General features: G+C 46.8%; 1 protein-coding gene across 1 annotated transcript in view; it reads right to left on the minus strand.

Annotated features, from left to right (window-relative positions):
- Positions 1–14,361, minus strand: part of LIN7A (lin-7 homolog A, crumbs cell polarity complex component) — a 120,256-nt gene that overhangs the window by 37,787 nt on the left and 68,108 nt on the right. The gene's annotated exons all lie outside the window — the stretch shown is intronic.

Raw genomic sequence — 14,361 nt, forward strand, 5'->3', positions numbered from 1 at the left:
CAGTCTGTGGTCTCCTCATGCTGCTGCTAACTCAACACTATGTCACTGGGCCACTCTGTGGCCTCCTCATGCTGCTGGTAACTCAACACTATGTCACTGGGCCACTCTGTGGTCTCCTCATGCTTCCACCTCCACATTATGTCACCTTGCCAGTCTGTGGCCTTCTCATGCTGCTGCTAACTCAACACTGTGTCACTGGCCACTCTGTGGCTTCCTCATGTTGCTGCCACCTCAACATTCTATAAATGGGCCACTCTGTAGTCTCCTCATGCTGCTGCTGCCACCTCCCCACTATGTCACTGGGCCACTCTGTGGTCTCCTCATGCTGCTGCTGCCTCAACACTATGTCATCGGGCCACTCTGTGGACTTCTTAAGCTGTTTTCCCACCCTCCCCACTCCATGACTTGGCCACTATTTTTCCTTTTTGGCCTAGTTGACATAATCATTTATTTGACCCTTCTTTTTATCTGTCAGAAGGAAGGAAAAATGCGATGCACAACGGATCCTGTCTGTGTAGCAGCTGTAAGGCCTGTATGTCCCATCAGAATTGGCTTATGATTTTGTAGCCAAAAGCACAGAGTGGGTACAAAACACATAAGACATGCAAATATTCCATTCACGTGTTATCTCTGTTTTGGATCCACTCCTGTTTTTTTTGGCTTTAGCAATACTGATGGATTACTGACCAAATGCTGACCGAGTGAAGGCGGATGCTTAACAGGCAGGATCTGTTTTTTGGGGGTTAGTCTTCTGGCTGACCAGGCCCCCTCGCTAATGTGATCTAATCTTACTGTCTCCTAAAGTCTCCTGATGTGTCTGGGATTCGAACCCACAACCTCCAATGTATCAGTGGCAAAGCATTTACCCTCACAGCCATAAAGGCTGCATTGCAAATATGAGACTTCTACTGTTATAGCTGGCTAAGTGTACATCTATACACATGACAGCTGCCCCAACACACCCAGCACTGCTAGATCTCTATATGACAGCTGTCCCAGCACACTCAGCTCTGCTATATCTCTATATATGAGCAGCTGTCATGTGTATAGATGTACACTTAGTCAGCTATAACAGTAGAAATCTCATATTTTTTCAATCAGCAGCAAGGCAGCTCTTATGGTCTTGTGGTTAGGTACTTTGCCTCTGATACAGAAGGTTGTGGGTTCGAATCCCAGCAGAAACTTTTCTGAAATACAAGCACTGACTCCATATATGGAAATACAGGGCGGGACACAGGAAGAGGCTGCATCGCATCGCTGACATGGAGGTAAGTAGAAGTGTTTATTATTTTTTTTAATACCCGACTGTTACTGCCATGGGGGGAGCGGGAGGCACTTGATACTGGCACATGGGGGGAGGGGGGTTGGCACCTGATACTGGCACATGGGGGGGGAGAGGCACCTGATACTGGCACATGGGGGGGAGAGGGGTTGGCACCTGATAATGGCACATGGGGGGGAGAGAGGCACTTTATACTGACACCTGGGTGGAGGGGGGTTGGCACCTGATACTGGCACATGGGGGGAGAGAGGCACCTGATACTGGCACCTGGTGGGGGAGGGGGGTTGGCACCTGATACTGGCACATGGGGGGGAGATGGCACTATGATACTGGGACATGGGGGGGAGGAGAGAGGCACTTGATACTGGCATGGGGGGGGTTTGGCACTTGATACTGGCACATGGGTGGGTTTGGCACTATGATACTGGCACATGGGGGGGAGGCACTTGATACTGCCACTTTTTGTGGGGGGGGGGAGATGGCACTATGATACTGGGACATGGGGGGAGAGAGAGGCACTTGATACTGGCACATGGGGGGGTTTGGCACTATGATACTGGCATATGGGGGTGGGAAGGAGAGAGGCACTTGATACTGGCACATTGGGGGGGGGAGATGGCACTATGTGGGGGGAGGAGAGAGGCACTTGATACTGGCACATGATGGGGGGCCATCTATGGGGACACTTACTGGCACATTATTGGGGGGCATTATGGGGGACACTATACCGGCAGCCTATCAGAGGCCGGACACTGAGGGGCATCTACTGGGGCACTATATATGGGGCATTTTATACTGGTACATTCCGGGGGGCACTAGCAGGAAGGGGGGAGAGGAGCACTATGGGGGAATTTACTGGGGGCACTATATAGGGGTATTTTATACTGGGACATTATGGGGGCACTATGGGGACATTAGCTCAACTGGGGGCATTACAAGGGGGTATTTTTGTACTGTCACATTATAAGGAGAATTATTACTACTGAGGGGGGGGGGGGAATTATAGTGGGCTTTATTACTCTCCCATGGTATGACCCCCTAGTAGCAGCACCAGCCTCTCCCTGCTCTGCTATCCCTCTGCCCCTTCTCCAAATCCTTATTATGAAATCTTTCTCATTAGGATAAAGCACAACATCAGCTCCGCCGAGCCCCCGGCCAAAGTGTTGAAGTGGTGTCCGAGATCCCCAAGGGCCAAGCCAAGTAATTGTAAGTTTTCATGTGAAATATGTTTATGTTATACACATATAGCATACACTGTGCCACACAATATACAGTATACCGCTACACTGTGCCACACAATATACAGTATACCGCTACACTGTGCCACACAATATACAGTATACCTCTACACTGTGCCACACAATATACAGTATACCTCTATACTGTGCCACACAATGTACAGTATACCTCTACACTGTGCCACACAATATACAGTATACCTCTACACTGTGCCACACAATATACAGTATACCGCTACACTGTGCCAAAGGAGTGGGGTTTACACAGGAGGAGGGAGGTGCGAAGCGTGCTGGAGGGGCCCTTACAAATATTTGCTGTGGGGCCCAGTCACTTCTAGTTACGCCCCTGTCAGTGACGTTAACACAAACCTACTGCTGACACCCTCCCCACACTCCGCACTATATCTAGTAGCAAGTAGAGGACAGACGAGTGGTGTTAGGTGATTGGTAATTTATTATCTTGATATAGGGAGATAAGTATATGAAGATCTATATTAAAATTCTTTGTATAAACAGTCCTACATACAGAACGTTTATACGCATATAGCTCAATTTATTAAGGTAAAAACTGATAGTAAAATAGTGAAGGAATAGTAAAAATAGAGGAAAAGATTAAAAATATAGATGTAAAAAATAAATAAGGATATTGATATGGGATATAAATTCACGCCTCCCCAACATATACTTTCAGCACAGAGCAACCACGTGACACTCTGAACTCATTCAGCAGCGTGTGATACGCCGAGTCAACATAAGACCACGTGGGACGCCAAGCGCTGTGAGCGCGCAAAGCCCAGCACCATGTGGACGCCGCCCCTGCCACACACCCGGAGAGAAGACTGCTGCCAGAACAGACATCGGCCAGCGATCTTTGAAGACATCAGAGAGGTAAGAGCAGACAGTGTGTTATCTTCCTGTGGAATGCCACAGGAACGATATATACAACACCTGCCTGCTAAAGACTTCTGAATATTGGCCACATAGGCCCACAGTAGTTTCTATACAATTTTCTTTCTATTGACCAACTGGAATCCCCAGCTGGATCAATTATTAACTCTTTGGAACATTGATTCCTTATTTTTGGAATATTGACTACCACTAGATCTGAGAGTATTGACTATTACCAACCCTCCAGATAATTGACTACATTAAGTTTCTGAACAAAAAGACTTTCTACTGATCAAAAAGATTTTCCACTGAGTCATTATTGTTCGTTTATCACAATTATTTTCCTCTAAGGCGTGAATTTATATCCCCATATCAATATCCTTATTAATTTTTTACATCTATATTTTTTATATTTTCCTCCATTTTTACAATTCCTTCACTATTTTACTATCAGTTTTTACCGTAATAAACTGAGTATATGCGTATAAACGTTTTGTATGTAGGACTGTTTATACAAAAATTTTTAATATAGATCTCCATATACTTATCTCCCTATATCAGGATAATAAATTACCAATCACCTAATACCACTTGTCTGTCCTCTACTTGCTACCAGATATAGCGTGCCAGTCTATCCAACAATATTTAAATTTCTCTCTTTTTTCTGACTGGGTCAGTTAGGCCTCTTTCAGACGGGCGTTGCGGGAAAAAGTGCGGGTGCGTTACGGGAACACCCGCGATTTTTCCGCGCGAGTGCAAAACATTGTAATGCGTTTTGCACTCGCGTGAGAAAAATCACGCATGTTTGGTACCCAAACCCGAACTTCTTCACAGAAGTTCGGGCTTGGGATCGGTGTTCTGTAGATTGTAATTTTTTCCCTTATAACATGGTTATAAGGGAAAATAATAGCATTCTGAATACAGAATGCATAGTAAAATAGCGCTTGAGGGGTTAAAAAAATAATAATAATTTAACTCACCTTAGTCCACTTGATCACAAAGCCCGGCTTCTCATCTGTCTCCTTTGTTGAACAGGACCTGTGGTGAGCATTAATTACAGGAAAAGGACCTGTGGTGACGTCACTCCGGTCATCACATGATCCATCACATGATCCATCACCATGGTAAAAGATCATGTGATGACCGGAGTGACGTCATCACAGGTCCTGTTCCTGTAATTAATGCTCACCACAGGTCCTGTTCAACAAAGGAGACAGACGAGAAGCCGGGCTTCGGGATCAAGTGGATTAAGGTGAGTTAAATTATTATTATTTTTTTTTAACCCCTCCAGCGCTATTGTACTATGCATTCTGTATTCAGAATGTTATTATTTTCCCTTATAACCATGTTATAAGGGAAAATAATAATGATCGGGTCTCCATCCCGATCGTCTCCTAGCAACCGTGAGTGAAAATCGCACCGCATCCGCACTTGCTTGCGGATGCTTGCGATTTTCACGCAACCCCATTCACTTCTATGGGGCCTGCGTTGCGTGAAAAACGCAGAATATAGAGCATGCTGCGATTTTCACGCAACGCACAAGTGATGCGTGAAAATCACCGCTCATGTGAACAGCCCCATAGAAATGAATGGGTCGGTATTCAGTGCGGGTGCAATGCGTTCAACTCACGCATCGCATCCGCGCGGAATACTCGCCCGTGTGAAAGGGGCCTTAGACTTTAAGCACCTTGTTTGACAGTAGACGGGTGAGCATCTATATTACATTGTGTTTCTATATCACCCTCTCCACTCTGTCAGGTGGGACTCTACTTGTATAAGCGTTTAAAAGAACAGGTTCTGTAGACATCTATGTGGAATCAGCTGACAACGATATAAAAGAAGTGTGCTCTTTCATGCTAAAGTAGGATCTTGGGCCTCTGCACGGTTCTTTATACCTGGCGCTAACATCGACCTGTAAGGCTGAGTTTACACTTTAGTTATTTGGTCAGTTTTGGCACCATAACTGCCCTAAATAAGTGAAGTGTGCAGTAATTCTAAGAGCGACGCCTGTCATGTGCGAGTCATACTGACTTAAAGTATTGTTTCATTACCACAGCAGACTCCCTATGCGTGTTACTGCGTGGTGCAGTGTTCTAGACCACTATACAGGCTCTCTGATGCAAGGAAATAGCTATTTTTTCATGCGATTCGCCCCGAAAAAATTAGGCGAACCGGCTGAATAGAATTTTTGAGAAATTCTCTCATCTGTAATTATAATTAGAGTTGAGCGGACACCTGGATGTTCAGGTTCGACGAGTTCGGCCGAACTTGAAAAAAAAGTTCGGGTTCGGAACCCGAACTTGACCTGAACTTGACCCCGAACCCGAAACCTATTGAAGTCAATAGGGACCCGAACTTTTGGGCACTAAAATGGCTCTAAAATAGTCCTGGAAAGGGCTAGAGGGCTGTAAAAGGCATCAAAATGTGCTTAAGAGCATGGCAACTGTTCTGCAAACAAATGTGGATAGGGAAATAACTTAAAATAACATAAAACACAGAAAAATTAAAAATGACAATCTGGATCTAGGAGTAGGAGGTTGAGGAGGCGGTGGATGGGTGGATGTAGCGGTGTAGGTTGACGTGGCGGTGTAGGTGGAAGCGGCGGTGAAGGAGGAATAGGTAGCCAACATTGATTTGTGTTATTTTTTATTTTTTAATTACGGTATCCCCCAAAATATTGGGACATATAACAAAATAAAACAAAGACTAAGTGCACTTGAGTACAAGAATGGATGGTTGAGGCTGGTATAAATGTCTATTCTGCAAAAGGTACGGACAAGTCCTGTGGGATCCATGCCTAGTTCATTTTACTAAGCGTAAGCTTGTCCACATTGGCTGCGGCCTGTGATAATGCTCTCTGCCGTGCTAAACACACGTTCACACTATACACTGGCTGCAGGGCAGGTCAGCACCTCCAAGGCTGACAAAGCTTTTCCACATTTTGGCCATGCTAATCCTGCCTTCTCAGATGCTGGTGGTGCCCCAGCTGCGTTGGCGACCTCTTCCTCCTCCTCTGCCTTCGCCTTGTGCTTCCACTGTGCCCCCACTGTCAGGTAGGAATGCTATCATCAGCGTGCGCTTTTAGTCGCGCATCTTCCGATCAGTAACAGATGTTTTCACTAAATTTAGTTCCCTGTCAGCAATGTAGAGCAGGGGTTCATTCACGGCAAAAGTGGGTTCTTGTCACCCAGCAATAGAACAGAGGATTTTGAGAGATTTAGGCCCCTTTCACCCAGGCACAGCAGGGGTTTATTCACGGCAAAAGGGGGTTCATGTCACCCAGCAATACAACAGACGATTTTGAGAGATTTAGGCCCCTGTCACCCAGGTACAGCAGGGGTTCATTCACGGCAAAAGGGGGTTCATGTCACCCAGCAATAGAACAGAGGATTTTGAGAGATTTAGGCCCCTGTCACCCAGGCTCAGCAGGGGTTCATTTACGGCAAAAGGGGGTTTATGTCACCCAGCAATAGAACAGAGGATTTTGAGAGATTTAGGCCCCTGTCACCCAGGCACAGCAAGGGTTTATTCACGGCAAAAGGGGGTTCATGTCACCCAGCAATACAACAGACGATTTTGAGAGATTTAGGCCCCTGTCACCCAGGCACAGCAGGGGTTCATTCACGGCAAAAGGGGGTTCATGTCACCCAGCAATACAACAGACGATTTTGAGAGATTTAGGCCCCTGTCACCCAGGCACAGCAGGGGTTCATTCACGGCAAAAGGGGGTTCATGTCACCCAGCAATAGAACAGAGGATTTTGAGAGATTTAGGCCCCTGTCACCCAGGCACAGCAGGGGTTCATTCACGGCAAAAGGGGGTTCATGTCACCCAGCTATAGAACAGAGGATTTTGAGAGATTTAGGCCCCTGTCACCCAGGCACAGCAGGGGTTCATTCACGGCAAAAGGGGGATCTTGTCACCCAGCAATAGAACAATGGATTTTGAGAGATTTAGGTCCCTGTCACCCAGGCACAGCAGGGGTTTATTCACGGCAAAAGGGGGTTCATGTCACCCAGAAATAGAACAGAGGATTTTGAGAGATTTAGGCCCCTGTCATCCAGGCACAGCAGGGGTTCATTCACGGCAAAAGGGGGATCTTGTCACCCAGCAATAGAACAGAGGATTTTGAGAGATTTAGGCCCCTGTCATCCAGGCACAGCAGGGGTTCATTCACGGCAAAAGGGGGTTCATGTCACCCAGCAATAGAACAGAGGATTTTGAGAGATTTAGGCCCCTGTCACCCAGGCACAGCAGGGGTTCATTCACGGCAAAAGGGGGATCTTGTCACCCAGCAATAGAACAGAGGATTTTGAGAGATTAGGCCCCTGTCACACAGGCACAGCAGGGGTTCATTCACGGCAAAAGGGGGTTTATGTCACCCAGCAATAGAACAGAGGATTTTGAGAGATTTAGGCCCCTGTCACACAGGCACAGCAGGGGTTTATTCACGGCAAAAGGGGGTTCTTGTCACCCAGCAATAGAACAGAGGATTTTGAGAGATTTAGGCCCCTGTCACCCAGGCTCAGCAGGGGTTTGTATACACCAAAAATGGTAAAATGTCACCCGACAATTGAAAATAAGTATTTTTAAAATTTAGGGCACTAAAATTGGCACTTTTTTGCATTAAAATGGCTATAAAATAGTCCTTGAAAAGGCTAGAGGGATGTAAAAGGCAGTAAAATGTGCTTAAGAGCGTGGCAACTGCTCTGCAAACAAATGTGGATAGGGAAATAACTTTAACAAATTATTAACTTGCAACTCAGAGAAGGAGGTGGATATGGAGTCGGAGGTTGAGGAGGCGGTGAATGTGGTGTTGTAAGTGGAGGCCGCAATGGAGGAGGAGGAGGTAGCCAACAATGTTTTTTTTATTTTTTTTATTGGGTTAGGTAGCCCCCTAAATATTGTGACAAATAAAAAGAACTAAAACAAAGAATCATTGCACTTGACTTGAGTACAAGAATGTATGTTTGATGGTGGTATAAATGTCTATTCTGCACAAGGTACAGACAAGTCTTGTGGGATCCAAGCCTGGTTCATTTTAATGAACGTGAGCTTGTCCACGTTGGCTGTGGATAGGCGGCTGCGCTTGTCTGTGATGACGCCCCCTGCCGTGCTAATCACACATTCAGATAATACACTGGCTGCAGGGCAGGCCAGCACCTCGAAGGCGTAAAGGGCAAGCTCAGGCCATGTGCCCAATTTGGAGACCCAGAAGTTGAAGGGGGCAGACCCGTCATTCAGTACGTGTAGGCGTGTGCACATATACTGCTCCACCATGTTGGTGAAATGCTGCCTCCTGCTAAGACGTTCCATATCAGCTGGTGGTGCTGGTTGTTGTGGCGTGCTGACAAAGCTTTTCCACATGTCGGCCATGCTAACCCTGCCTTCTGAGGTGCTGGCGGTGCCCCAGCTGCATTGGCGACCTCTTCCTCGTCCTCTGCCTTCATCTTGTGCTTCCACTGTGCTCCCGCTGTCAGGTGGAAATGCCACCAGCAGCGCGTCTACCAGCGTGCGCTTGTACTCGCGCATCTTACGATCACGCTCCAGTGACGGAATTAAGGACGGTACGTTGTCCTTGTAACGGGGATCCAGCAGCGTGGCCACCCAGTAATCAGCACAAGTTAGAATGTGGGCAACTCTGCGGTCGTTGCGGAGACACTGCAGCATGTAATTGCTCATGTGTGCAAGGCTACCCAGAGGCAATGAAAAGCTGTCTGTGTCCTCTGTATGCCCCAATCCACGCACCAGTGATGGCCATGAGCTAGTCTGGGTGCCACCCTGCTGTGAACATGGTTCCTCCTCCTGCATCTCCTCCTCCTCATCCTCCACCTCCTCATCCTCCAGAACTGTGCCCTGGCTGGACAATTGTGTACCTTGGGTTTGTGGGTGCAGGAACCCACCCTCTGAGCCACTTGGGAATGACTGGCCAGAAACCCTACGAAATTATCCCTCTTCCTCCTCCTCCTCCTCCTCCTCCTGTGCCACATCCTCTTCCATCATCGCCAGGAGCGTTTTTTCAAGGAGACATAGAAGTGGGATAGTAACGCTGAGAACGGCATTATCTGCACTGGCCATGTTGGTGGAGTACTCGAAACAGCGCAACAAGGAACACAGGTCTCGCATGGAGGCCCAGTCATTGGTGGTGAAGTGGTGCTGTTCCGCCGAGCGACTCACCCGTGCGTGCTGCAGCTGAAACTCCACTATCGCCTGCTGCTGCTCGCACAGTCTGGCCAGCATGTGCAAGGTGGAGTTCCACCTTGTAGGCACGTCGCATATGAGGCGGTGAGCGGGAAGGCCGAAGTTACGCTACAGTGCTGACAGGCGAGCAGCAGCAGGGTGAGAACGCCGAAAGCGCGCACAGACGGCCCGCACTTTATGCAGCAGCTCTGTCGGGGTAATTTTTAAGGAATCTCTGCACCACCAAATTCAGCACATGCGCCAGGCAAGGGATGTGCGTCAAACCGGCTAGTCCCAGAGCTGCTACGAGATTTCGCCCAGTATCGCACACCACCAGGCCGGGCTTGAGGCTGACTGGCACAAATCACTCATCGGTCTGTTGTTCAAGGCCCGTCCACAGCTCCTGCGCGGTGTGGGGTTTGTCCCCCAAACAGATACGTTTTAAAACTGCCTGCTGTCGTTTACCCCTGGCTGTGCTGAAGTTGGTGGAGAAGGTGTTACGCTGACCGGATGAGGAGCTGGTAGAGGATGAGGAAGCGGAGTAGGAGGAGGAGGAAGTAACAGGAGGCCAACTGAAGCGCCCTGCAATCCTCGGTGGTGGAAGGACATGCGCCAAACTGCTATCCGCCTCAGGCCCAGCCGCCACTGCATTTACCCAGTGTGCTGTTATGGAGATATAACGGCCCTGACCGTGCTTACTGGTCCACGTATCTGTAGTCAGGTGCACCTTGCCACAGATGGCGTTGCGCAGTGCACACCTGATTTTGTCCCCTACTTGGTTGTGAAGGGAAGGGATGGCTCGCCTCGCCTTGAAAAGTAGTGGCGGCTGGGCACGACGTACTGTGGGACAGCCACCGCCATAAGGCCTTTAAAACTATCCGTCTCCACCAGACGGTATGACAGCATTTCAAAGGCAAGTAATTTAGAAATGCTGGCATTCAGGGCTAGGGATCGCGGGTGGGTAGGGGGGTACTTCGTCTTCCTCTCCAGCGTTTGGGATATGGAGAGCTGAACGCTTCCGTGTGACATTGTGGAGATACTTGGTGACCCAGGTGTTGCTGGCAGATCCTCTGTTTGTGGGGTGCCAGGTGGCACTGTCACTCCAGAGGTGGCTGAAGAGGCCGCGACTGCAGCAGAAGAGGAAGCAGGAGGAGCCAGAGACCTTTCTTGGTTTTTGAGGTGTCTACTCCACTGCAGCTCGTGCTTTGCACTTAAATGCCTGGTCATGCAGGTTGTGCTCAACTTGAGAACGTTTATGCCTCGCTTCAGGCTCTGATTGCACAGCGTGCAAACCACTCGTGTCTTGTCGTCAGCACATTGTCTGAAGAACTTCCACGCCAGGAAACTCCTTGGAGCTGGCTTTGGTGTGCTCGGTCCCTTGCTGCGGTGGGCAGTAGGAGGCGTACTGACTAGAGGACGGCCGCTCCGCTTTTGCACCCTGCTCCCTCTTCTGCTGTGCTGGTGGCTCTGTGCGACCACCGCCTCTTCCTCCGAACTACATCGGTCACTCGCATGACCTTGATTCCATGTGGGGTCGAGGACCTCATCGTCCTTCACATCATCTTCCACCCAGTCTTCACCCCTGACTTCCTTGTCGGTCTGCACGCTTTCGAAAGCCCCAGCAGTTGGTACCTGTGTTTCGTCATCATGCGAGACGTGCTGCGATGGTCCTCCCATGTACTCATCTTGAAAAATAAGTGGTTGGGCATCGGTGCACTCAATCTCTTCCACTTCTGTGGCAGGGCTAGGTGGATGGCCCTGGGAAACCCTGCTGACAGAGTCATCAAAAAGCAGAAGAGACTGCTGCATGACTTGGGGCTCAGACTGCTTGGCTGATTTGCAAGGGGGTGAGGTAAAAGACTGATGGACATCGGCTGCAGGTGCCAACTGTGGTCTTTCAGCAGGAGACTGGGTGGGAGACAATGTGAAGGAACTGGATCCACTGTCAGCAACCCAATTTACTATCGCCTGTACTTGTTCAGGCCTCACCATTCGTAGAGCAGCATTAGGCCCGACCAAATACAGCTGCAGGTTTTGTCGCCTATTCGCACCTGAGGAAGGGGTTTCACTTGTGCGTGTAGCTGGCACAGATCGACCACATCCTCTCCCTGCAACAGGAGCTCCACCAGCAGCACCACGACCTGGGCCACGTCCCTTATTTGACGGTCTCCTCATATTTTGCACTAAATGGGTGTTTAATTAATAGTAAAAAAGAAATACAGTATGTAAAGGGTGTATCTCACACGGCCTGAACCAGACTAGGCCTCAATTAAAGATTGCACAAAATGGCTGTATTTCAAATGGCTGCATTTCAAATGCCTGATTCAAAACCCTGTATGTATAGGGGGGATCACACACGCCCTGAATCAGTGAAGGCCTGAAGTAAATATATCTTTGCACAAAAAGGCGGTATTTAAAATGGCTGTATTTCAAATGCCTAATTCAAACCCCTGTATGTATAGGGGGGATCTCAGAGGGCCTGAACCTCTGTAGGCCTGAAGTAAATATATCTTTGCACAAAAAGGCTGTATTTCAAATGGCTGTATTTCAAATGCCTAATTCAAACCCCTGTATGTAGGGGGGTATCTCACACGGTCTGAACCTATGTAGGCCTGAAGTAAATGTATCTTTGCGCAAAATGGCTGTATTTCAAATGGCTGTATTTCAAATGCCTAATTCAAACCCCTGTATGTAGGGGGTATCTCACACGGTCTGAACCTGTGTAGGCCTGAAGTAAATATATCTTTGCACAAAAAGGCGGTATTTAAAATGGCTGTATTTCAAATGCCTAATTCAAACCCCTGTATGTATAGGGGGGATCTCAGAGGGCCTGAACCTCTGTAGGCCTGAAGTAAATATATCTTTGCACAAAAAGGCTGTATTTCAAATGGCTGTATTTCAAATGCCTAATTCAAACCCCTGTATGTAGGGGGGTATCTCACACGGTCTGAACCTATGTAGGCCTGAAGTAAATATATCTTTGCGCAAAATGGCTGTATTTCAAATGGCTGTATTTCAAATGCCTAATTCAAACCCCTGTATGTATAGAGGGGATCTCACACGGTCTGAACCTGTGTAGGCCTGAAGTAAATATATCTTTGCACAAAAAAGCTGTATTTTAAATGGCTGTATTTCAAATGCCTAATTCAAACCCCTGTATGTATAGAGGGGATCTCACATGGTCTGAACCTGTGTAGGCCTGAAGTAAATATATCTTTGCACAAAAAGGCAGTATTTCAAATGGCTGTATTTCAAATGCCTAATTCAAACCCCTGTATGTAGGGGGTATCTCACACGGTCTGAACCTGTGTAGGCCTGAAGTAAATATATCTTTGCACAAAATGGCTGTATTTCAAATGGCTGTATTTCAAATGCCTAATTCAAACCCCTGTATGTATAGAGGGTATCTCACACGGTCTGAACCTGTGTAGGCCTGAAGTAAATATCTTTGCACAAAAAGACTTTATTTCAAATGGCTGTATTTCAAATGCCTGATTCAAACCCCTGTATGTAGGGGGGTATCTCACACGGTCTGAACCTGTGTAGGCCTGAAGTAAATATATCTTTGCACAAAATGGCTGTATTTCAAATGGCTGTATTTCAAATGCCTAATTCAAACCCCTGTATGTATAGAGGGTATCTCACACGGTCTGAACTTGTGTAGGCCTGAAGTAAATATCTTTGCACAAAAAGGCAGTATTTCAAATGGCTGTATTTCAAATGCCTAATTCAAACCCCTGTATGTAGGGGGGTATCTCACATGGTCTGAACCTGTGTAGGCCTGAAGTAAATATATCTTTGCACAAAATGGCTGTATTTAAAATGGCTGTATTTAAAATGCCTGATTCAACCCCCTGTATGTAGGGGGGTATCTCACACGGTCTGAACCTGTGTTGGCCTGAAGTAAATATATCTTTGCACAAAAAGGCTGTATTTCAAATTACTGTATTTCAAATGCCTAATTCAAACTCCTGTATGTATAGGTGGGATCACAAACGCCCTGAATCAGTGTAGGCATGAAGTGAATATATCTTTGCACAAAAAGGCGGTATTTAAAATGGCTGTATTTCAAATGCCTAATTTAAACCCCTGTATGTAGAGGTGGTATCTCACAGGGCCTGAACCTCTGTAGGCCTGAATTCAATATTGGTGCACCAAATGGCGGTATTTAAAATATCTGAATGTAACCCAAATGTATTAAGGGTGTATCTCACAATGACATCTGCATCAAAGGCTGCCAACTAAATTTTTGTAGCCTAAACGACTGTTTGTTTAACAACTGAATTTGACAGCAGTATATAAGCCTGTAATTTCACACGTGATGATGCTGCAATGCCTGAAAATAGTGTTTTTTGTCAAATAAGTGTGTTTTTCAAACCCCAGAAAATGATGGGTGTATTTCTAGCTTAAATTGCACACTGACTAATACAGATGTTGTAGATTGCCCCAAAAAGTCTTTTTTTGCTAACAGAATATGAATGCTGTATATATTTAACTTGAATTTAACACTTGCAGATCTGGCAAATACGTTTTTTTGAAGAAAAAAAAGTGTGTTTTTCAAACCTCAGAAAATGATGGGTGTATTTCTAGCTTAAATTGCACACTGACTAATACAGATGTTGTAGATTGCCCAAAAAGTCTTTTTTTGCTAACAGAATATGAATGCTGTATATATTTAACTTGAATTTAACACTTGCAGAGCTGGCAAATACTGTTTTTTGGGAAAAAAAAGTGTGTTTTTCAAACCCCAGAAAATGATGGGTGTATTTCTAG

Source organism: Bufo bufo, chromosome 1 (assembly GCF_905171765.1).
Source record: "Bufo bufo chromosome 1, aBufBuf1.1, whole genome shotgun sequence".
NCBI lineage: Eukaryota > Metazoa > Chordata > Amphibia > Anura > Bufonidae > Bufo > Bufo bufo.